This window comes from Podarcis raffonei, chromosome 1 (genome assembly GCF_027172205.1).
Source record: "Podarcis raffonei isolate rPodRaf1 chromosome 1, rPodRaf1.pri, whole genome shotgun sequence".
NCBI lineage: Eukaryota > Metazoa > Chordata > Lepidosauria > Squamata > Lacertidae > Podarcis > Podarcis raffonei.
Window position 1 is genome coordinate 63252840 of NC_070602.1, and position 26422 is coordinate 63279261.

The window sequence follows — 26422 nt, forward strand, 5'->3', positions numbered from 1 at the left end:
CTTACAAATAGCGGGGGAGAGAAGGCAAGCAAAATGCAAGGGAGATAGTGACAGATACAGGAAACTGAATGCAGATTTCCAAAAAATAGCAAGGAGAGACAAGAAGGCCTTCTTAAACAGACACGACTGAACGACTAAACAATCATGCATAGGATCATCCTGTACATCTTGTTATTGGGTTTTGCCTCTATTCCCTTAAAGCAGTAGTGATTTTGCTTTCCAGGTCTCTCACTGTTTCTTAAAGCAACAGCTCCTATCATCTGTAGTTTTTCCTTACCCCATTTCTAAATTTGTGATGCCTTCTGGGGCTCTTCTGCTCAGTGCCACTATGCTAGTGTGTGCATGCAATTCTTGCATGTAATTGTGTCTTCATATAGTCTGGTGCTGCTGCGTGCTAGGATCTATGGAGAGCAGTAGTTTACCCCATGAGCTGCTGCTCTACCTGTGAGTCTTGGGGATGACCGCTCCCCCTTGAAGCCCATTTTCCACCTTGGACCTGGGGGCGGGCCCCATACTCACCACTGTAGGAGGCCTTGGGTGTGTGGGGTGGGATGTATGTTTAGTCGGGTGTGGGAATTTGTTTAATTATGGTGTGTTTGTAACTTTTACTGTTTTTGGTTTTTATTGTTTTATTGTTTTGTTTGTTTTTTGTATAGGTTTTAATTTGATTTTAAGGGGAGGGGTCAGAGCTGCCTGGGGCAGCTTCCACAGGGGGGGATGCACTAGGACAAACGATCTCAGTGACCATGGGTAGGAGGAGGAGTTACGCTAAGGCCAGACCACGTCATTACCAAGGAGGCAAGCTTAGTCGTAGTTTGAGGATTATCCCTGCCTCCTGGTCTGGTCTTGATCGGACGGATACTGGAATCAGCAAGGGATACTCACATGACCTGAAGGTGCTGCTGTGCAATTCCAGGTCAATGATCCATAAGACCATTGCCATCCATGACTTGATTGTGGATGGAGGACTTGACCTGGCATGTGTAACAGAGACTTGGTTGGATGAAGCAGATGGGCCTGTCTTTGCCGCTGCTTGTCCACCAGGTTTCTCTTACGCACAGCAACCCAGGCCTTGTGGGCGGGGAGGGGAGGGTTGCAGTGATTTTTAGGAAGCCATTAGTTTGCACCAGGCGTCCTATTGGGAAGACCCAGTTCTCTGAGTGCATGTTCGGGAAGTTGGGCAATAGGGGCAGCACCGGATTCCTATTGATGTACCAACCCCCACGCTGCACCAAGGATTCCCTGCCCGAGCTGCTTCAGGTTGTGGCGGATGTTCTCTTGGAGAAACCTAGTTTGATTGTCCTAGGGGATTTTAGCATCCACGCCGACACAACCTTACAAGGGGCCACTCGGAACTTCATGGAAAGCATGGACACCATGGGACTGTCCCTCAATAAGTCTGGCCCAACTCATAGCTGCAGACTTGCCTTAGACCTGGTGTTCACCTCTATGGATGTTGGTGATCTGACACTAAGTAAAAGTGACAGTAAAGAAGTACCATGGTCAGATCACTTTCTGGTGCAACTGGATTTTTCCGGGACCCTTCCCCTCTACAGGGAGGTGGGACCGATTCAGATGGTCTGCCCCCGCCACTTAATGGATCCAAATGGTTTCCAGAGAGTGGTAGGGGATGTTTTATCCCATGTTGATGGCCTTTCAGTTGATTCCCTGGTGGCCCGCTGGAATGTGGAATTTGGTTCCGAAGCGCCCTCTCCGATTGCATGGAGCCCGGACAGCCTCGTGGTTTTCCACGGATCTGAGGGCAATGAAACAATCGCTGAGATGGCTAGAGCGCTGGTGGCAGATAACTTATTCTGAATCTGACCAGACATGGGTTAGAGCTCAATGTCGAGCCTACCAAGTAGCGATAGCAACGGTGAAGAAGACCTTCTTCACCGCCTCTATTGCATCTGCGGAAAAGACTCTTGCAGCAGCAGGAGACTCTTTCAGGTGGTTCACAATTTAGCGGAACCACCTGCTCCCTCAGGGCCCAGTACGAGCCACATGATCTCCTGCAATGATTTTGCAAGGATTTTTGCAGATAAAGTCACTCAGATTCAGGAAGAGGTAGACTCCACCGTGGGAGCAGGGCTGGGGCGGAAGAGTGCTAGAGTCCTGTCTCATCAAGTTGCGTGGGATCAATTCCAATCTGTTACCTCCGAGGATGTAGACAGGCAGTTTGGACGAGTGAAACCAACCACCTGTTTCCTTGATCCTTGCCCATCCTGGCTTATAAAAGCTAGTCGGGAAGGGCTGGGCGATGGGCTTCATGGGGTAGTGAATGCTTCTCTCTGTGAGGGAGCCTTCCCAGAACCGCTGAAAGAGGCGGTTATTTAACCGCTTCTTAAAAAACTATCTTTAGATGCGGCCAATATGGCCAACTATCGCCCAGTCTCAAATCTTCCATTCTTGGGCAAGGTGATTGAGTGAGTGGTTGTTGAACAACTCCAGGCACGCCTGGAAGAAGCGGACCATTTGGATCCCTTCCAGTCGGGATGCAGGCCTCATCATGGGACTGAAACTGCCTTGGTCGCACTGATGATCTCCGGCGGGCTAGAGGCAAAGGTCAGAGCTGTTTCCTAGTGCTGCTGGATCTCTCAGCGGCATTTGATACCATTGACCATAACATCCTTCTGGGCCGTCTAGAGTGGCTGGGAGCTGGGGGCACTGTCATACGGTGGTTCTGCTCCTTCCTCCTGGGCCGTGTTCAGAAAGTGGGGGGGGGGTGAGTGTTCAGACCCCCGGGCTCTCACTTGTGGGGTGCCTCAGGGTTCTGTCCTCTCCCCCATGCTTTTCAACATCTACATGCAGCCACTGGGAGAGATCATCAGGGGGTTTGGGCTGGGTGTCCATCAATATGTGGGTGATACCCAGCTGTACCTCACTTTCAAAACAGAACCAGTGAAGGCAGTGAAGGTCCTGTGTGAGTGTCTGGAGGGGGTTGGAGGATGGATGGCAGCTAACAGATTGAGGTTGAATCCTGACAAGACAGAAGTACTGTTTTGGGGGAACAGGAGGCGGGCGGGTGTGGAGGACTCCCTGGTCCTGAATGGGGTAACTGTGCCCCTGAAGGACAAAGTGTGCAGCCTGGGAGTCATTTTGGACTCACAGCTGTCCATGGAGGTACATGTCAATTCTGTGTCCAGGACAGCTGTTTACCAGCTCCATCTGGTACGCAGGCTGAAACCCTATCTGCCCGCGAATTGCCTCGCCAGAGTGGTGCATGCTCTGGTTATCTCCCGCTTCGACTACTGCAATGTGCTCTATGTGGGGCTACCTTTGAAGGTGACCCAGAAACTACAACTAATCCAGAACGCGGCAGCTAGACTGGTGACTGGGGGCGGCTGCCGAGATCACATAACACCGGTCTTGAAAGACCTACATTGGCTCCTAGTATGTTTCCAAGTGTTTCCAATTCAAAGTGTTGGTGCTGACCTTTAAAGCCCTAAACGGCCTCGGTCCAGTATATCTGAAGGAGTGTCTCCACCCCCATCATTCTACCCGGACACTGAGGTCCAGCGTCAAAGGCCTTCTGGTGGTTCCCTCACTACGAAAAGCCAAGTTACAGGGAACCAGGCAGAGGGCCTTCTCTGTAGTGGCGCCTGCCCTGTCACCAGATGTCAAAGAGAACAACAACTACCAGACTTTTAGAAGACATCTGAAGGCAGCCCTGTTTAGGGAAGCTTTTAATGTTTGATGCATTACTGTATTTTAATATTTTGTTGGAAGCCGCCCAGAGTGGCTGGGGAAGCCCAGCCAGATGGGTGGGGTATAAATGATAAATGATGATGATGATGATGATGATGATGATTAAGGAGATTGCACCACATGGTCTAACTTGATCCTGAAGGATCATCCTCAAGAGGCGGTATTATGTTTACGTTGTGAAGGGTTACAAGTTTTATTCACCAGTAGGAATCAGTGTGCAACTTTGGATATACACACTGGAGGCCAGATTCAGGTGGATAGCCGAAAGCTCTTACCTTGAAAGCTTATATTTAGTTGATCTTTAAGGTGCAACTGGAATTATTAAAAAAGATTTTTTTTCATCTTTCATATTGTTATTTATTATGGCACTGGAGGCCGTCATTGAATTTAGCTCCATAATCTATTGTTAGTACTAGGACCTGAGAAGCAATAACAGGACCAAACCAAAAGTTATCCAATGACAATATTTTGAAGGGGGAAAAATGGTGGTGGAAGGTTGAAATGGCAGTGGAAACTGCCCATTTACAGTACCTAATTTTACCACTGCCTGTCTTTCAGCAGCGCTCCTCCATTTGTATTTGCAACAGCCCCTCCAACAATGCTACATCATTACTTAGCTTAATTCTGGGGGAAACAGTGGTCCTAAGCTACTGACCAATCAGAAGCTCCTTCGTACAAGGGTAAAGCTATTTTTCATCTACCAGGGGTCAGCAAACCTTTTCAGCAGGGGGCCGGTCCACTGTCCCTCAGACCTTGTGGGGGGGCCGGACTATATATTTTTTGGGGGGAGAAATGAACGAATTCCTATGCTCCACAAATAATCCAAAGATGCATTTTAAATAAAAGCACGCATTCTACTCATGTAAAAACATGCTGATTCCCAGACCATCCACGGGCTGGATTCAGAAGACGATTGGGCCTGATCCAGCCCCCAGGCCTTAGTTTGCCTACCCATGATAGCCCATCTACTATGCTCCCTTTCACATAATATCCCATCCCATACCCTCCAAGTGTCCTGATTTTCCAGGAACAGTCCCAGAATTACTGAAGCCATCCTCGTATCTGATTTGATCCCGGAATGTCCCCGTTTTCCGTTTTTCTCCCTTCCTTGTCTCAGAGAACAATTAAAAGTGGTGTCTCTGTGTGTGTTTAGATGCAAAAATGGAGTCCTGTTTATGCTGAAAATAAAATACCTGCACCAAATGAAGGAAATGGTGAAACCCTTCCTCTAATTTTGTTTATTCCTTCATTGTAAAGAGAGCCTTACACTTTTTACTCAGTAGTAAGTTCCACTGTATTCAATGGCATTTACTCCAGTGAGTAAGCCAATGACAAAATTTTCCCTGCTCTAACATGTATCTGCTGATTTCTTTAGGTCCATATGGGTTGCCAAGTGTAGTTTTGTTTTAGTTCTGCATATTGGGGAGGTGGGAGCAGTTTAGCATGGTCAGGAAATATTATGAACCTAAAATCTTGAAATAAATTCTAAACAAAAAAACAAGTAGAAAGAATTTTCATTGTCATATTTCAAACTTCCACAAGAGGGTAGAATATACAAGCAATTTATCTGATGAGCTAAAAGAAAAAACGAGAAGCCACTAGATTTAATGCAGAAAGTAAGCTGTAAAGGGTATGTTTTCTTTTAAAACTGAGAATAAGTAATAGTGCATCTTGTCATTGACCACAAATGGCATGACAAAATATTTTAATTAATAAATTATTTGATGATAGTTAAGAGACGTCAGTGGGATTGAGGGTTCAGAATGAAAAGAATGAATAAATGAAGAAAGGATAATTGTTATGATCGTTCTATGCAGGGGTTTTTTATTATTATCATCCAGTAAACTTCCACTGGATGGCAATGAAAAATGCTGCAAAGAATTCTCACAAGTAAAGATGATGGGCAGTTCAATTTTCATACCGTTTGAACATATGTAAGCCAGGCGGACTAGGCCATTTTAGGTGCGCTGCTCTAAGTGGTTTGTAGATTTCAGCCTGAAGCTTCCTGTGGCTGGATGGTTAGGAAGCATCAAATAATTTAATGACATCTGCAGTTGTGCATGCTAATTAAGAATGTCATTCAGTTTCTAACTGCAGGGTATTATTTAAAAACAGCCACACAGTCAGGCAATATTTTACCATCCATGTATCATAGTGCAATTGGGACATAGTTTAATATTTTCTGAAGAATTGGCTTCTGACAACAGCATTTGCACCTCTTAATTCTTTATCCATCTGTGCAAATTTTTTAATTTAGATGTATTTATTATACACTGTCTCTGGGAAATTACACCCAGCTTAATATTGATGTCATTTTCCTTGATCAGACATAGCTTATTGGCTGACTGCTTATTGGAATTAAGCAACATCACGCCAAATTAAGGACCAGTAATCTAAACTCTTGAAATGGAAGCCCACACCTTCATATGCTTTTGAGGTGTGTGTGTGAAATGGAAAACCAGGGGAGGGATAGAGTATTCTGAAAAAGGGGGGCCACTAGGGGGCGCATCGGAAGATGGCTGACAATAACATCTTTCCGACCCACACGAGGTAATTTGGAGGCTATGATGGGGGTAATTAGCCTCCTTAACCCCCCCAGGATTGTGGGGGGGACGGCCCTTGCCTGCTGTGCCCTATACCACCCCCGAATTTGTGGGGATGGGGGCACTAGGCACAAAGCCCTCCTGTGGGATTTCGGCACTCCTGGACGCCGTCTCTGATTCGCGCCACTAGCTGCAAGAACTTCAAAAGAAACAATTTGGACGAGATGAATTGCACATACTTCAAGGAAGGAGGGGGAGTAAAGACTGCTGACAGAAGAGATCTCTGATAAAACAAGACAAGAATAAAACATGAGAAGATACGTCAAGATACGGTACGGCAAATGACTGAGGGGGGAGGGGGGGGAAGCTTTCCTTTATTTTTATGTGATTAAACAAGAATCCCCTCCTCGAATGAGTCAGAAATGTCGTTTTAAGGACTTAAGCTGTGGATTTAAGGCTGTGTGGAGATAAACTTTCGAACCAAAGCAATGTTTCAAGACGAATCTGGAAGGCATAAGAGTTTTGGAATGACGCAGTTAAAAATGCCGTCGCCATTTTGGGAAGCTCTGTCGGAGGTCTTGAGTCTGGGAGGAGAAAGAGAGAAACAAAGCTGTTTATATATATAATGGATTTATATATAATGGATTAAACTCCTCAGTGGGACTTAAGAGCGACAACTTCGTAAAACTATGATGGAAAGAGCGATGTTATCTATGAAGGAGATGATATATGGAAACCATCTGGACTTGGATTGGAAGAACGGGAAATTCACACAGGACTATTATATTTGTGTTTATCGGCTTAAGGAGACTATCAGAAGAGATCATAAAGAAAAAAGAGAAATTATATGAACAAGATATGATGTGGAAACAGCAAGATAAGACTGGATAGAATTATGAACTCTGTTTGGACTGATTGGGACTGATTTGGACATTAACGCAGTAGCAAGAAGATGATTAGAATCCCTCTTTGGATCTTGAAGTATGGGTCCCCCCAACAAAATTCAAAATTTGGCTTTGTAATTCGGAATTTATGTGATGTGATTTAATTTGATGTGATTGGCCAGTTAATAAAAAATATTTTTTAAAAAATAGAGTATTCTGGAAAGGCTGTGGTTAGCTTTCTGAAAATCTGAACTGGAACACTGGAACATTTTGTTGCAGATGCCACTTGTAATTACATATCTATGTTGATTGGATTATTATAATACCAATAAGTGCACCCCAGAGACAATTAAGTATGCGTCACAATAATTAAAATGAAGAGAGCCTTAGGCTACAATCCTATGCACATTACTTGAGAATGGGAACACTTGAGAAATTTGATATTTGCAAATTCTGATGCAAGCTCTCTTGCTGCACCTCCTAGGCTAAAATGCAAGGCAGAATGCAACCATCCATCTGATGTTGCACTTTTCAGAATGTTGCAATGCATTTCTCACCTCAAATAAATATCAAAATGTGTTTTAAAATGTGTATTTTGAGTGCAATTTTAGAAATGCATATTTGGGGGGGGAGTTCAAAATTGCATTTTAATATATCTTTAGATGCACATTTTCTTAACAAAAATTGTAGAATAACATGGAATGCATTTATTTACATATGTGATTTTGATAAGTAGTTCCCCATACCCAGTTTTCCCCTCTGTGGTTCAAGTTGTGAGGTAGAGGTGGTTCTCTCTGTATTTTCAGTTGGGATGTCCCCCTGCCTGTTCCTGGAAGTTTTATTTCTCTTTTGAGGCAGACAAATTGAGTGCTACTTGCATGATGTTTGTTGGAGTAGTAACTTCAATATATGTGTGGAGCTCACTTCTGCTTTTTGGAGCAGCTTAACAAATAGAAGCAGCTCTGGTTCTTTGCCTTCTCTTTAGCAACCTTATATAGAAAACACTTGTGCCTTTCTTTCAACCAATCAAAACAGCATTACGAAGTTTCTGTTTCTCAAGCAAATGATTTTTGCTACCTGCTTCCTGAGAATGTCAGCACTTCTGGTTTCTGTTCATGGCCACCGGCCCACACCTGTATTTCTAGGGTTTCCAAATTTTGTATCATTTGCAGATGCAACTTCATTAGATCAGAAGAAGCAGTGCTCACCTGAGCTGTCTGCTGGAGCAAGAAGGTTCTCTGACAAAAAAATGTGGAGTCTGAGTCTGGCAGCCACTTTCAATAGGAGTGGTCTCAGAGATCACTCCAAGCCTTTTGTTGGCTAGCTATGTGTATGTGTGTCGTTGTGTACATTAAAATAAATATATTTAAGATTCTGAGTGGTAGTAATAGAGTAGGCATACTTTAGTGCTATAGTGGTACCTCGGGTTAAGAACTTAATTCGTTCTGGGGGTCCGTTCTTAACCTGAAACTGTTCTTGACCTGAAGCACCACTTTAGCTAATGGGGCCTACCACTACTACTGCGCTGCCGCCACACAATTTCTGTTCTCATCCTGAAGCAAAGTTCTTAACCTGAGGTACTATTTCTGGGTTAGCAGAGTCTGTAAACCAAAGCCTCTGTAACCTGAAGCATATGTAACATGAGGTACCACTGTACACAGAAAACTTTATTATAAAGAATGGGGCCCAGGGCAGAAATACAGTGCACAGTTATAGATCAGACTTTCAGTCCTGGAATTTAATATTTTAATGGGAAACCTGCTACAACCACTGACATATTGACTCGTTGGCCCAACACTGGTAACAACGTAATGCTCCCAGGGCATTGTTGGATGTTATGCTCAAACAATGAAAGCAGATACAGAAGTAGTGCTTTTGACAGTGTTGCTACCTTTCCACAAAACTGCTCATGGCAGCTTATAGAATAAAATACAGAAATAGCTGTTGATGTTTAGGTCAGTAACTATATCACTAAACATTTCCCAACATCCACACATTCATATAGATTCTCCCACAATGGGTTCTGGCCATCCCGCCGCCTTGCCTCCCCTCTCCCGCCCCCTAAGCAGCAGGGATTCTGCTGCCAGGAGGTCAGGTAAGTGCTGCTGCCCATTCTGCCATCCACTACTGATTAAAAGGTATTGTTGTTGTTTAGTTGTTTAGTCGTGTCCGACTCTTCATGACCCCATGGACCAGAGCACGCCAGGCATTCCTGTCTTCTGCTGCCTCCCGTAGTTTGGTCAAACTCATGTTCGTAGCTTCAAGAACACTGTCCAACCATCTCATCCTCTGTCATGCCCTTCTCCTTGTGCCCTCCATCTTTCCCAACATCAGGGTCTTTTCCAGGGAGTCTTCTCTTCTCATGAGGTGGCCAAAGTATTGGAGCCTCAGCTTCACGATCTGTCCTTCCAGTGAGCACTCAGGGCTGATTTCCTTCAGAATGGATAGGTTTGATCTTCTTGCAGTTCATGGGACTATGAAGAGTCTCCTCCAGCACCATTAATGATGACCAGAACACTTTCCACACTCCAAAGCATTCGTATGATTTATCTCCTGTGGATGTTTGGTGAAGAGTTCCCCACATACTGAACATTTATGGAGTTTCTCTCCTGCATAAATTCTCTGGTGGGTCACAAACTGTGATCTATAAAGAAAATACTTCCTGCTGTGGAAACTGCAGGAAGTATTTCTTTATGTAGTAATAAAGGGTTTTTCCCTTGTGTAGAGACTCTCATGTTTTGCAAAGACTGGGCCATCTGAAAAATGTTTCCTATGTGCTATACGGAGAAGGAAGTCCTCACATTTTATATCCCTACCCAATAAACTTCACATGCATTTGGTACAAATCCATTTTATCCAAAGGGAGATTCCACTCATATATTTTCTCTGCTGCTTATAGCGCCTTAGTGGCTAGTGTTATATATTTAGACCCTTATTCATTTCCTATGATCAAAGTATAGATATTGGGCATGGTGCTGCAATTCCCCATTCACAGAATATCTGGATAATGGTTTTGGCATTCCCATAATGAAACAAGCTTTTTAAAGTTGATGATGAGTAGCTCCACAATTCAACATATGAAGCACCCCAAATTTATATCTGCTTTCATTATTTCATTTCCCCACTTTCAAAACACTTATTCTGTAGTTTTGTTAGTCATTGTTGGATGACTAACTCCAATGACTAAGAGAAGTTAGATTAGGCTAAAAATAATAAAATACAACAGCCGATACTTGAGCTGTAATTAACTTGAAGACAGGTTTTCCTTCTCTTTGCTTTGTTGTGGCCTATAATTTTCTTATACTTACTAAATTCTGACTGTTCTATTTTTTTCAGAGTGTTTTCTCTTCTAGAAATGACCTTACATCTGAGGACGTTCCCTGTGGAATCGAAGCCTTCTCCCAAAACTTTCATGTTTAATCTTGAACACCAAGCACAAAGCAGTAATACAATATGAATTGACAAAAAAAATGAACAAAGAAAAACATAATTGACAGCAGTACCTGAAAATGTATTGTAGCCAATGTTAGTAAGACCTATTTAAATTAATGGACATGTCTAATTTAGGTCCTTTAGTTTCAGTGCGTCTATTCTGAGTAGCTCTCGCTTGGACAAAACTCCTGGAATTGGAGCCAGACTTACAGTGCAGTCCTATCCATTTCTACTCATGAAGAAGTTCTACTGAATTCAGTGGGATAGGATCCCTCATAAATAGGATTATGATTATAACTTTAGTTATGCTTAGTGAGAACCATTGATTTCAGTGAGCCTACTCCAAGGTCCCATACGTCCTATACATATAAAGCAGTATCATGCTACTTTAAGCAGTCATGGCTTCCCCCAAAGAATCCTGGGAACTGTAGTTTGTTTAGGAAGACAAATGTTGTTGGAAGAACCTTATTCCCTCAGATAGCTATAATTCCCATAGTTCCCCGGGAAGAGGGATTGACTGTTAAACTACTCTGGAAATTGTAGCTTTGTGCAGGGAATAGAGTTCTCCTAACAACTCTCAACACCCTTAACAAATTACAGGATTGTTTTTGAGGGCAGGAGGGCGGATGGACCATGAATGCTTAAATGAATGCTCGAGAGCCAGTGTGGTGTAGTGGTTAAGAGCGTAGTCTCGTAATCTGGGGAACTGGGTTCGCGTCTCCGCTCCTCCACATGCAGCTGCTGGGTGACCTTGGGCTAGTCACACTTCTTTGAAGTCTCTCAGCCCCACTCACCTCACAGAGTGTTTGTTGTGGGGGAGGAAGGGAAAGGAGAATGTTAGCCGCTTTGAAACTCCTTAAAGGGAGTGAAAGGCAGGATATCAAATCCAAACTCTCTAAATTGGTCTGCTACTGCTTTAAATGTATAGTGCAGATGAGTCCTAAGTCTGACCCAAGGGGACAGCTCTTTGCTCTTTCCAGACACAGCAGCCTTCACCAACCTAGTGGCCTCCAGATGTTTTCCACAACAACTCCCATCAGCCCCAGCAAGCGCTGCCATGCTGGCTGAGGCAGATGGGGGTTGCAGTTAGAAACAACCGGAAGTCACCGGGTTGGTGATGGCTGACATACAGAACGTCACTTCTGCTGCTGAGCATCAGGCTCCTGTTTTGTGCTGCAACTCCTAAATATGTTGTTGCAGCATCTGCAGCTGCTAGGAGGTTCTGTGAAAGTATAGGTTGCACATCTCCGTTTGATCACTTGCATATTATAAATACAGCAATGCAATAAAAGCCAAGGTGTTCCTTAATTTCTGGTCTGTGACTGTAACTAATCAATTCAATGTGTTCCTTTTTAGGGGTTGACCAACTGTTAGTTTCCCAAGTGAAATGCAAGGTCCTGAAGCTAGGGGCTGCAAGAGAGAAGAAAATGTTCTGTCTGTGTCAGGTAAAAAGTAGCTCCGCAAAGCAAATCAGACTCCACAATAGGCTTCAGTGGCTACTGCGTTGTTTTGAGAGCCAGTAGCAATTGGCTAGTTCAGAAAGAAAGAAGTCAGAGGGAATCAGATCATACCCTATAATTAATATAATTGAGACTGTAACACAGTAGGGGATTGATTGGCGGTTGATTCCAAGAAGTCTAGTGATAAAAGAATTGATGCTGATGGATTGGATATTAAAGGGTTTAGGATGGAAAGCTAAAGAGGAGCTTTGGAGGAGAAAGCACTTTTTAAAGGTGAACTTTTGAAATACTGTACACAGAATAGCTGTAGGACTAGAAACTCTATGACAGATATCGCACCATCCGTGCCCCCAGCATCCCACATTGCACAAGGCAAAATGGAAGCGGCTGTTCCCATGGCAACCAGAACTGATGGCTCCTGTGGGTCCGCCATGAAGTAATTGTTTTATCTCCTGGTGGCATGGAAACCAGTTCAGCGGATGTCAACCTATACACAGAAGTTGCTCTTTAGGGAGCAGTCTACTACAGTAACTTTTTATAGACCAAAGAACAGCACAGCCTCTGCCACCATGGCAAATCAGTTCTGTTCTCTTGGCTCTCCAACAGAAAAAAATATATGCTTTTATTAAACCTGTCACTTTCTATCTTTTATTAAAGCCTCTGCTTTTTGTAAAATGTTGAAAATCATTCAAGAAAAATCTTTTGAAATGTATTTCTGTGCCCACTTTTCTGCTTTCAAAGAAGAAAAAAAGTCACTCATCATTAAAGCACTTTCAAAAAAATAATTTTTTGGATCAGGCTAGCTAAACTTTATTACACTCTGGTCAAGTTGAAAGCCTTCGAGAACAGAAGCATCTTCTGGAAACATCAGAATAGCATCAGGGAGAGGGACAGATCTGCTATGGCAAGGAGTTCTGCAACCTTGGTGCTCAATGGAGAAATCCCGTTAATACATTTTGTTATTTTAGATGGCTTATGTGTCTCCACTTGCAAAAGCCACAGGTTTACAACAAGGCAAGTAAATACATAAAATATATAATACAATATTCATACAAAATAACAGAATCCTTAAAAAACTACAACACTGAATAATAATTACTAATGGCAGCAATAGCAATCAGGTCTCTCATCCTTCCAATGCAATCTAAAATAGGCATGTATTAATCAACAGCCTGGAATTATAAAGAGATAGGACCAGTTCCACATATGAGGAGCCACCACTGAAATCACCCTTTCCCAGTCCCTCATGCCATGTACCTCATCAGGGCCAGATTTAGGTTTGATGAGGCCCTAAGCTACTGAAGGTAATGGGGCCCTTTATATGTCCAGCTGTCCTTTGTCAACAACAAATTGTCACTGGTTTTTTGTGTTGAATATATGCTACAGTGGTACCTCGGGTTACATACGCTTCAGGTAACAGACTCCGCTAACCCAGAAATAATACCTCGGGTTAAGAACTTTGCTTCCAGCTGAGAACAGAAATTGCGTGGCGGCAGTGCGGCAGCATGAGGCCCCATTAGCTAAAGTGGTGCTTCAGGTTAAGAACAGTTTCAGGTTAAGAACGGACCTCCGGAATGAATTAAGTACGTAACCAGAGGTACCACTGTATATGGTAATTTATGGACCTAATAGGCAGCTAAAGCCATTTGCCATTTGCTGTACGTAGGCTTTATTTTATTTGTTTTTTATCTTATATTTTAGGAATGTACATCCAGGTTTTTCCCCCTTTTATTTCTTTTGGGACCCCCAAGAGAGTGGGGCCTTAAGCTATAACTTGTTTAGCTTACACGTAAATTCGGCACTGTACCTCATACTGCACAAGGGGCAACATCTTCTGATTGTAGGGCATAGGAAGGTTGATATAGAAGGAGACCCCACTTTCCCAAAGCACTTCTACCTTGTCTGGATTTAGCTTCAACTTGTCTCGGGGGTTGAGGTAGACCAGAGAGGGCACAGCCAGTGCCAAACAAAACCTCACCACAAGTTGTTCCGTGCATTACAATGGGTTCAACACACTCACACCAACCCAACAATTGAACACGCCTCAGATGGTGGTGGGACTTGCCTCAGTGGGTTGTTTTGGGTCTCCCTCTTATAATGTTTTCCCTATAGCTTTTTTTTTTTTTTTTGCATTTCCACAACCCAAAATTTCCCCAAACTGCGTCCCAAGTCTATTGGTGCCTGCCTCATATGTGTGTGGATGGTTGGGGGTTTTTTTGGGGGGGGGAGGTTGGGGGTTGGGGGAGGGGCATTATCTAAATAATACTTGACACTCAGAGAACTGAGTTTGATATTATGTATGAAACATTTCGGTTTGACCGTATCTTAAAGAAAACGAAAAATTTCTGAGAATATTTGATGCATGTTTGTGTGCGTGTTGGGGGAATGGAAATAGAAAAGGCTAAGCAATGGGGTCAATACCCACGGGATGTGTTCGTACTTGCTATAAAACCATCGCCAAGAGCACAGGATGGAAATGGCTGGCTCCTGTTCTCACTTCTCCCGCAGTCTGTCAGAGCAGACGGAAGCCTCTCTGCTGACCTTCCAAAGCAAGAGCATGCCGACAGCTCGCAGACCGCACGAAAAAGCACTGATTCTTTTGTACTGCCTTTGGGCAATGGTCTGCCCAAGATCATGACAGAGGTGTTTGGGGAAGGTCGCTGCACTCGCTGAATGCCAGAAAACATATGCATAGCAATGCTGCCTTTTGCTCTGAACAAGCACTACACCGCGGGAAGGACGTAACCTGACCTTTAGAGCTGCGTTTTATTAAAGCCGCTGCTGTTAAAATTAAGTTCCCTTATTGCAGATAGGAGGCAGGCTGAAAGGATAGTCGTTTTCCTAAGGCATAAGCACACATCACCATGCTGAATCCATGAATAAAATAACATTAGAAGAACTATGCTGGGTGAGAGCCCCAAACCCACCTAGTTCAGCATCCTGTTCTCCACAGTGGCCAACCAGATGCCTTTTAGGAAACCGACAAGCATTGTTGTTGGCATTTGTCTGTCTGAAGAGACAATGGACTTCGAGGTGAAGTCAAACCGCAGGAGAATCACAGCGCCTGCTGTGGCTGCAGAGACTGGTAACTCATAACTGCTACATCCCTGGTGCCCTTTACCTTGTAAAATGAATCATTCAGAGCAGTGTTTTGCACAACCTACTAAGGAAGACAATAGCACAATAAAATTCAAAATAGTAACTATTAATTGCTCATTTACCCAAAATCCAATTAAAACAGGATGGGACAAGGCAGAGCATTCCTGCGCAATCTCAGAATGTACCTAGATGAACCCTGTGTGATGTTGCAGATGGCTCTCAGATTGTGTGAGGAGCTGAAAAGAAAAGAAAAACCCGAGCTTCCTCACTGCTTCTGAACTGCCCCAGGAATCAGCTCCCCCACCCCTTTGTGCCACGTAGAGTAGATCCAGCAGTCTAATAGATATGTTTATTTTGAAAAAGACCATTTTTTTTTTGTTCAGTTGGTATTAGGGAATAAGTGGTTTGTGGTGTGCAGGCATCAACTTTTGCAAATCTTGAGTTTATCCCAAGTGAAGTGGCAATAATGTTGAACCAATTGCATTATCAAGAGTCAATTTATCTACTAGTGGAACTGTAAGTGTGCATGTCAGAAAAACAAGATAATAGCTTGCTCTTTTCTCTTTCTTTCTTTCTTTCTTTCTTTCTTTTATTTTTGGTATAAACTTTTTTCTTCTCTGTTTCCAGCATGGAGATTCCTGCACTGCAGAGGGTTGAGCCCTCGGGGCCCCTTCCAAGTCTACAATTCTATGAAGGAAATGGATAGATGAGTGAACTGGATCTTCACAAATCATAGTCGAAAAAGGAAAATATAAAGAAAGGAGATGTATGTCTCTTGTGATCCAATACTGTTTGTGTATTAATGCTGTTTTGCTAATCTAAAAAAGCAAATGAATAAATAAAAATTATTGCTACAAATAGGAAGAAGAAAATGAAGAGACTGGCCACTCTCTTCTTTTTTCTTACTCTAGTGCGTGCACACACACACACACCCCCCCCCCCACACATTCTCCTCTAAGCAATCTCACACCACCAGAAATATACTGCCAATGCAAAGACGTGTCTAAGGCAGGGGTAGGAAACCTCAGACTCTTCCTAGTCTACACCAGCTCCCTGGGCCATGCTCCCTCAAAGGCACTTCTTGACAAGAATGTGATAATGCTTCTTGCTTGCCTGGATGAAGGACAGACGGGAGCATGTGAGTAAATTAACATTTGTGGCTCCTCCTACTTTTGCTTCTGGCCCTGCCCACAATGGGATAGAATGCAGGCCTTGGGATGAAAAAGGCACCCAACCCTGGTTTAAGGCTTCTCAGTACCAGTTGGCTTTCTCAGCAGTAATGAGATCTTCTCCACCTATATTACATTGGTCCACCAAAAGTGGTGAGGAAGAGGCCATTCATTCTAGAAGGGGTGCCAGGAGACCTCCATGCAGCAAGGAATATCTGTTGATGTCATTGGCTATGGAATGCAGCCTAGAGACTTCCACTTCTCCTGCTGGTCCTATCAACCCCATCCCTTCAACTCTAAATAAAAGGCGATGAAAATATGATTTGTGTGTAAGCGGCCTACACAGAAACATGGATTTTCCCAGAGAATATTGTTTCTGCCTGGATCTTTTCACATGCCCATAGCTGCAAGAAGGCATGAATAAGACATGAATAATTTTTAACAGTGAAATATAAAGACATATTTAAGGGGTGACAATGTTAAATGGGGATTCCACCACAAATTCTCTCTTTGGAGATAAATAAATTTGACAGGCCTATCTAACTCGTGCCTCAAGAATGAAGCGCTGTCTGGAGTCACACATACGACCTTCCAACTGATGCTGGTACAAACCAGGGACAGTTTAAACGTTTGGCACATAACTCCATCAGAAATTGAGGTAGCAATTTGAGGCTCGCGTATTTGCACACGGCAAATAATAGCACACTCTATCATTTCAAATTAATGTCAACTGGCAAAATAATTTTTGTAGAGGTGAATCAAATTCACCTCTACAAAATCAATTTGGCTTAATCCAACTAGGACATATGCATACAGAAACAAACTCCTGTGCCAGTATACCTGGCGGGATGGAGAACATGGACAGGCAACAAAGCCAGCGGACCTCAGGGGATACCTGCCAAAGTCGTCAAAGTGGGCAGAATTGAACTTACACAACAAGTTTACAAGCTCATTGAAGAAATCTGGGAGAGAGACTTTAGGGATGGCAAAATTATAGCTCTTTTTTTTAAAAAAAAAAATGTGATAGAATGGATTGTGGAAATTATCGAGGCATCTCTTTATTAGCTGTGGCCAGCAAAACTCTTGCAAGGATCTCAGCAGACTGTCTCTTAACAATATCCTTCCGGAATCCCAACATTTTGCAAATCAGCTGATAGCATTGCTCTAGGGATGTCAACTGGCTTGCTTCAGGTTGGAACTGCAGCTTAGAGAGGATGTTTTTGCCTAGTATCTAGTGTGCCCGGCTTCCAGAGAGCTGGCAGCGCAGGAGGTCAGGAGCTAGAAAGAGACTGGATGTTGGAGGTAGTGGCACTTTGCACAATCATGATCACAATGTGCAGTTTTTAGACTGCAAAGTTCTCATATAGAATCACAAAAGCACGGGTTACCTAGCACACAAAATACGATTGCCATGCAGTAGTAGATGGCAGGTGGTATGGTGGGGCTTACCTGACTTCCCAGCAGTAGAGTTACTGCTGCTGTACACTAGGAGGGGCAAGGTGGTGAGGAGGTGGCAGTCTGCAAACATACTGACAGGAATGCATATATCAGGGTCTGCATGTTATATAGACTTCCAACAGATTGAGGTTCCCCCTCCTCAGTGAGGAGGGAAAGTGTCCAGCATGTCTAATACAATGTATTCAATTAAATTGAAATTAACTTGCATTGATCTTCCTCTTTACTTGAAAAGCTTAGCAGGGGTTTTTTTAGAAAAAAAAATCTTGCATGTGGACATAATGAACTCTTGCTGATATCTGCCAAAGAAAAACAAGAGAAGGTAAAGCACATTTTAAAAGTTACTTGCTTTAACACATCTTTTTGAGATGGAAAAAAGAGAGAGAGAGGGAGAATGTTCTGCTTAGTAGGAAGGACAAATAGTTATTTCTCTCAATAAAGATAGTGGCATTGATCAAAACCAACTGAACTGTAGCCAGAGAATTTAAGAATGCATTAAGCCTAATCCATAAAGGTTCTTTAGCATGTCATATATCCATTAGCAATTGAAGCAATTTAAATTTCAAATCTATAGTAGGTTGAAGCCAAAACAAGACAAAGTAATATAACTGATCAATTACTTTAATTGAAAACCTTTAGTTGAGAATAGCTTCTCTTTCAGAACAAATGTATGTCATTTCTGGCTATTGGCAAACTTAAATGGAAAACTGTTTTGCACTGGGGTCGGGAAGGCGTGCAAGAGGAAAACTTTGAGAAGCACATTGAAAACAGACATCATTTTTGAAAAATTAATTAAAATCGAATTCAGGAGAAGAGGGGAGCAAACATTCTTTGGATCGTTTTCCTGGTAGACAAGTAGAGACACTTCCAGGTTTGAGGGGGCCCACTTCCAGGTTTGAGGGGGCCCAAGGAAACTGCTTTCCAGGGAACCCCCACTGTGCCTGCCCCTCCTCCCTGGCACCACTGGCACTGCAGGTAACCCATTTTATTTTTTTACTGCTGTTGATGCTCTTTTCCCATTAGCTGCCACTTTTCTTCTCACTTGCTGGTCCTCCACTGGTTTTCTTTTGTCTGCTTGGTGGCTGCCGTGCCTTTGTGCCTATGCACTTTGCCAGAGCAAGGAGCATGTGGTAATGGGAAATTTTTTTATTTAAATTTTGATTTTCATATATATATATATAAAAACTATAAATATATATAAACTACTTGCTAACCCTGCCCCCAGAAGGTGAAATGCTGCACCAACATCTGCCAAAGCTACAATTGAATGCCAACATTTTCCTTTTGATTATTTCTCCCATAGCAATGAAAGTGGTAGTCAGCTGAACCAATCGGATGTCAGCTTTGGGGTTGCTGGGCCAATGAAAATGCTGGAGTTTCAAGGGTGTAGACTGAGGGGGCTCGGCACACCCCTTGCCACTCCTGAGCCCTCATTGCATAAGGTGTTGGGAAGGGACATGGGTGTTGCCACCCCAATTTCAGTGATCATGGGTAGAGGGTGATATAGCTACAGGAAGCTGATGGGTCATCTTGGAAGATGAGGATGAAGCTATTTACAGAAGTTGATTGATCAGGTTGTGGCACAAATACTTTTGGTTAAAGCAGACTATCTTGACCCATTTTAGCCTGGGTTCAGGCCTGGTTTGAGACTGAATTGGCCTTGTTCATCCAGATGGATGACATTTTGGGGAGGACAAGGGGAGTGTGGCCCTGTTTATTCTTACTTGATGTCTCAGCAGCTTTTAATACCTTTGACCATGTTTACCCTTATGAGCTGACTTAAGTACTATTTATAGTGGTTTGTGTCCTATTTCCAGGGTCAGGTTCAGAGAACAGCATTAGGTGATCTGCAGCATCTCAGGGTACCATTTTGTCCCTGTGTTAACCTGTGAAAAGGCAGGCTGGTTTGGAGCATATTGTTGGTCAAGTTGATCCCCACCTAACTGGTAACAGCTGTAGCACTGAGCTCATATGTGTTTCACATGCTTTGATGTAGCCCCAGGCCCCAGGCATAGATAGAGGTGAAGGTAAAGGTCAATACCATTACCATTACCATGTTGCCATGTGACGTAGCCTGCCTGGGCCTATAAAGACTGTGTGTAGCTTCACTTGGGTGTGGACAAGCCATCTCTTTGCTGTGAGCAGCGGCAAGGAGGGAGCCATTGGAACTTTGCTGTAGGTTTGTACCATTCTTTAATAAATTGTTGGACCTGATCACTTTGGTGGTTTGGGCAATTTTCTTTGGGATCCCTGCGAATCCAAACTCCTGTGAGCCCTCCAGTGCTTTTTAACATCTATATGAAGCCATTGGAAATGGTCATGAGGAGATTTGAGATGAGGAGTCGTTGATATGCTGGTGATACCCAACTCTACTTCTCTGTAACATCTGAATCAGGAGAGGCTGTGCAAGGCCTGGACTTGGGCTTGGATGAGGGTCCATAAATTGTTTCTGAATCCTGACAGGACAGGTGCTGTGATTGGGTGGTTTTCCTACGTGGAAGTCTCCTTGGTGACATTTCACTCATGTTGAGGCACCAGAGAAAAGAAGAACAAAGGATATAGAAGTATTACACCACAGAATTGTAGTAATGACCAAACACACTGTCAAGTCTCTTGAGCTAGTATCAGGCCTTACTAACCTTAGGCAATTGAGAGACAGTATGGTGCAGTGGTTAGTGTTGGACTAGGACTACCCTGGTTCTCCACTCAGCCACAAAGCTCACTTAATTATCTTACTACTACTACTACTAATAATAATAATTTTTAAATTTATATCCCACCCATCTGGCTGGGTTTCTCCAGCCCCTCTGGGCAGCTTACAACATGTATAAAAACACAGCAAAACGTAGGCAGTTAACAGGCCTGGATCGCTTGTCGCAGTGAGCCAAACTATAGCTTACTGGGACCCATGAATGTGAGGGCTGCTGAATTCACAGCCATTTGCACAAGGGCCATAGCTCAATGGTAGAGCATCTGTCTTATAAGCAGAAGGTCCCTGGTTCAATCCCAGGCATCTCCTGGTAGGGATGGGGAGGGACTCCTGCCTGAAACCCTAGAAAGCCACTGGCAATCAGCATAGGCAATACTGAGCTAGATGCATCAGTGGCATAAGACAGTTTTCTATGTTATGTAAGAAGACTTGTCAGCAAATTCGATTCCCTCTCTTTTCTGCTCCCCCATTTAAAACACTGCAGTGGCAGAAGTATTATCTGCAGGAAGTTGATCTTTTAAAAAGTGCAACCCCTGCAGAGAACTCAGGGCTGTTCTGTTCTCTATTTTAACATTGTTCAGAGGCTCCTGGATTTAAACTTCAGTGGTGCTTCACCCAGCATAGTGCTTTTGAAACTGCTTTCTCCAATTCTGAAACTGCTTTTTACTGAATGGTTTCCAGAGCTGCAATTACACCAAACTAAGTGCAATCAGGATTTCACTTGAAGTATCCACTTTCCAGTAATGGAGAAGCTTCTTGCAGGCCTTACTTCAGTTCTGGATTGGATGGATTTGGTGTTGCAGATTCATTGCAGAAATCTCAGGCACCCAAGTTTCATTCTTTTCCAACCTGAAACCATAATTTCAGTCTCAGATGTTTCAGTGCATTCAGATGGCCATCTAAATAGACTATTGAAAGTTTGAAATGCATGGTGAAGATACAAATAGATAATAACAAGTATCCTAAATTTGATTATTGCCTGGCAGCACTGTAGTTATAGCATTGCTATACCAAATCAGAATGCTATACCAAATGCTAATTATTATTATTATTATTATTATTATTATTATTATTATTTATTATTTATTATTTATACCCCACCCATCTGGCTGAGTTTCCTCTATATTTGAACTTCTTATCTTGATGTTATGGTATCATATTGCACTCAGGACTGTAAGCACTCTAAACAGCATTTTAAGTGAATATTCCCACTGATTGGAAGACCTGAAGGGCACTTAAAACATGCTTTCTCAATATTTGATATAAACTCTGGAATTTCTGAGTTACATTCCTGAAGCTTTCTGTTAACTTGCTGTGGAAGTCAGTTGTGTTTTCTTAAACAGCATTGCATTAAACTTCTGACCAATATATTTGTAGAGAATGTTTTCATGGAATGTGTTGCAATCTCCCATGAAGAAATATATTCAAAATAGTTACGGTAAATAATTAACATTATTATAATTTCACTGACTTTTGTTAATAGCTGACTGCATTGCCACAAGCACGTCACATACATTTTTTTAAAAAAAAAAATGAAACTATGGGTTAAAACTGTGTATATTCAGTGTCCAGTTTCATAATTGGGTTAGGGTTTTTTGTCTCAAATCCATAGGATAGAGTTAGAAACCATTAAGATGAACTGCCTGTCCAAAGTACTCAAATCTTACATTTTTGCAATGTCATTTGGCAAGGAAAAATTATATCCCCTCTATTTGACATGGTGCTATTATCCACAATGACAAAGCCACTTTGCAAGAGGCTGTCATTCCCATCGGCTTTCCAAAGGAGGGACACAATGTTTTCCTGTAACATCCTCTGTATCATCTTTGAACAGAAAATGTTTGACTTGGCATGCACCATGTTTCACATTGCACTGGGCATGGAGTTTCTACCAAAAAAACTTGGCATAAATAAATAAATAAATAAATAAATAAATAGTATGCATTCAGTGCTGGTGATAGTGTTCTTGCCTGAACTTCTGGAGGTGGCTCAGAAGTGTTTGGGTATGTTCTCATGTCATGGAAAACTACTTTCCTTGTTTGGACCATTGATTCCATGCGGTAAGAAAGTAGCCTTCTATGCTGTTACAGTGACTCATTTGAAACCAGTGAATAATGGATGATGCAACACCGCCTGGTGACGTGGTTTGCTTGGGAAAACATGGGCCATCCCTACACAGTAATTTAGGTGTGAGGCAAATTCCTGCCTTGAACATTGAACCCTAGCAATGCAGGCAGGCAGGCAGGCAGGCAGTGAGCAGGGTTGAGAAGACCTGTGCTGCTTCCCAGACAGTGCCCACACCACACTGGCTCCACATATTAGCTAGCGCCTAGGGCTTGCTGATCACAAGGTCGGCGGTTCGAATCCCTGCGACGGGGTGAGCTCCTGTTGCTCGGTCCCTGCTCTTGCCAACCTAGCACTTCAAAAGCATGTCAAAGTGCAAGTAGATAAATAGGTACCACTCCGGCGGGAAGGTAAATGGTGTTTCCGTGCGCTGCTCTGGTTTCACCAGAAGCTGCTTAGTCATGCTGGCCACATGATCCAGAAGCTGTACTCCGGCTCCCTCGGCCAGTAAAGCGAGATGAGCACCGCAACTCCAGAGTCGGACACAACTGGACCTAATGGTCAGGGGTCGCTTTACCTTTACCTTGGACCTTTTTTATGTAAAAAGTGATGGATAAATTGAATAAATAATGAATTGGCCGGCTTTCTGTGCTGAATCCAAAGCTACGGTCTTGGGCAGCTTCCAACATTAAACATTTTTTTAAAAAATTCCCTATACAGGATTGCCTTCAGACAGCCTTCAACATTTCTCCAATGAAAATAGGAACATCCTCCCGTAGCCTCCAACATTTCTCCAGTGAAAATAGGGACATCCTAAGGTAAAGTGGGACATTCTGGGATCAAATTAGAAACTGGGACAGATTCTCTAAATCAGGGATGTCCCTGGAAAATAGGGACACTCAGAGGATCTGCAATTTGGCACCATAATTGATATGCTGGGTTTGGACATGGGGAAACTCAGTCCCAGTGCCTACTCTTGCATAATGGCAACTGGGCAATTTGGGGGCAAGTCAGTTGCACTGTGCAGGCATTCAGTGAATAGATGGGGAAGTAGGACTATGTCTGTTTCCCCTGTTCTAATGTCTATGCATGTAAAAATGTACATGTGTAGGCTCTTTTCATCTGATCAGGAACCAGAGGTTGCCAGATCGTACATATCGAGCCTATGCAGCTACCCATTGCTGTTCACACATCAGCCCTGTTCAGACCGTCAAAGGCATGAAGGTCAGTATCCCAGAGAGCAGCTAAAATCCCCATTTCCATGGACACTTTTACTGTGCGGCTGCCTCTCAGCTTAACCTACCGACAACTCTGGCCTGAAGATAAATGAGATACTAACTGCAAAGCATCTGAAACATCATCTAGTACTTAATAAGACTAATACGTCGTCATTTCAGCCCCTGTGCATGTATTTAGCTTACTACAGATTCAATCTAAGCATTCCCATAGATGCTTTTGTAACATAATTGCTAGGGTAATTTAATAACATGACAAAATGGTCTAATTATTTAGGCCTTCATTTATTATCTCTTGGAAATGTTTTTGGAGAAGACCGAATAAAAATATGATTCTCTGTTCTTAACTGTTTTAATTAAGATGGAGAAATTGCAGGCAAGAAATTATGCATTGCTAGTTGCTCTTTTGTTTGATGCTCTTTTGGGGGAACTGCTTCCTCTGTAGTGTTGCACAAATCGAAGAAAAGTGCTATGAAACTATTTTCAGTTTCTTGTTGCCAAGTGGCCATTAAATTCAGCCCTGCACAATTTGTGTGATCCTGTCAGAGGCAGCCTTTGAACTACGAAAGGGAGACCAGCAAGGCTCAGTAAATCTCTCAGTTTTGCTGCTAGGCCAGAACTATAGAATGTTTACTTAGCCCCTGCCAATCCACAAAACATGGGTGGAGAACTAGACTAGGCTTGTTGGATCACAATTCTCCCCAGTCTATTGTAAAGTTACAATATTTATTTATTTATTATATTTATACACCTCCTTTGCTACAAGGAGATCAAGACAGCATGTCTATTTCAACTCTCCCCAGTTGTATTCTGATGGGTTACTTCATATTAGAAACAGTAAGTGGCCCAAGGTCACCCAGGACTCGGCTACATAGCTTCAAATAAAAGGTTTTAAATGTGTTGTAAAGTGCAATATACAAATGAGACACTAGATGGCAAAAATGAACTATGCAAAATTCAATGTATTTTTCAAAACGTGTTGTTTTTGTTTTTTAAAAAAAGCATTTTCACAGCGTTTTTTATGTGTGTAGATTCCACCCCAGTGAGCTTAGGGGGAATTCAGCCTGGATCATCTCAGTCCTAGGCAAACACAGTAACCGCTATATCACACTGGCTTCCTCCATCCCTCACATACAAGAAATTAGCTTTGGGGATTAAAATGAAAACCATTGCCACTCATTTGAATATGGCACAGAAATGTTGAATCAAAACAGTGACTCCCTTTTTGATCATCCATCCCCTGAAAAATGTTGCTATGATCAGCTGGATCTATGTGGCAGATTTAATATTTGCTGGTCTCCTTCAGCTGACACATAGGGCAAATAAATTGCAAGAGAATGAAGTGTTTGCTCTGTGTGTGGAATTGTTTTGTTGTTGCTCCCTGACACATGCTGCAAACCAGAGCTTTGGGAATTTCCAGTGCTGCAGGCAATGGCTTGAGAATTTACATCCCTTGAGAAGTGACAGTGGTTGTCAGCAGTGTGGCTTTTTAGTTGGCAGTGACAGCAGATGAAGGTTGCCCACGAGTTAAAATTAATTCAGTGTTACGAATCACGAATGCAGAAAATGCTGAGAGGGTACCGTGGTCAATGTTTCGTGCGTACTCCTGTTATCTGATGTAACCCCACTGTCTTTTTTCCCTCAAAGGAGAAATCTAGAAAAGGGAATAGGGGGACATTTTGTGATTTCAAAAATAAGCTATAAATATATTGCAGAAGAGAATCAGAAGTGTGCTGCTCACAAACATCAACTTTTAAATAAGGTCCTTTTCATGATATTAATTCGGGTTTGTTTGCTGTGTGTGCATGTAGACTCATTCAGCGCAGCATGAGATATGTTGTACATGTATTTTAATAACATGTAATGAATTCTTATTTGTATCTATACATATCAGTCAGTACACACAAATTTCATTGGCATATGTATATTATTTTGCCGCTTTGGGTTGATAGATTCTGCTTTTCTTTTTTCTTTTCTTTTGGTGATGCCCAGGGACCACCCTTCACTCACATAGTGTCACACAAATGGACACACTGATGACTATTCTGAAACTTCCACTACCAACCATATTACTTTTCCAGGTTTGTTGCTAAAAATGCTGCAGCGGCTATTTCTTATCCCCTTTATGTTCCAGCTGTGTATTGGCCTTGGCATTGGGTAGGTATGTAAATGGATGAGTGAGGAAGGAAAAACCCCACAGCCTGCACACCAAAAAGAACCACAGGCAACTTGTTCCAACAGGCAAGTTCTAAAGGTGAAATCCTTAGAAAACTCCCTGCCTTTGTGCCTCTGTCCATGTGTCTCTCACGTCAAGTGGACCATAAAATCCTTGGGTCAGATCCCTGCAGGCTATAAATCTGTGCTGTTCAGCCACTTTCTGCAAAGCTGTATAGATGCTGCTTAGATTTCTCTTTTCACCGAACAAAGCAAAGCATCGGGGTACCACACTGATTCTCTTCTGCCTTCTGGTACAATGGTGCGAAGCAAAGGGATGTTCTGCCACATGTCCTGTGCAGCATCCGCATCCAGCAAATGCTCTTGCACTGATTCCATTGCTCCCTTTAAAACAAGCAGACAAAGGTGGTGCTTGAATCGGCAGGGGCTTTGTGAGCTGAAAATAAGCGCAGCTTTAAGCTTCAGCTGTGGGATGAAGCATTTCATCA

The 26422-nt window shown here is 42.8% G+C and overlaps 1 non-coding gene across 1 annotated transcript; it reads left to right on the forward strand.

Moving 5' to 3' along the window:
- Positions 1–20698: 20698 nt before the first annotated feature.
- On the forward strand, positions 20699–20769 carry TRNAI-UAU (transfer RNA isoleucine (anticodon UAU)). Its single transcript has one exon. It is a non-coding gene; the product is annotated as a tRNA-Ile (tRNA).
- Positions 20770–26422: the final 5653 nt, after the last annotated feature.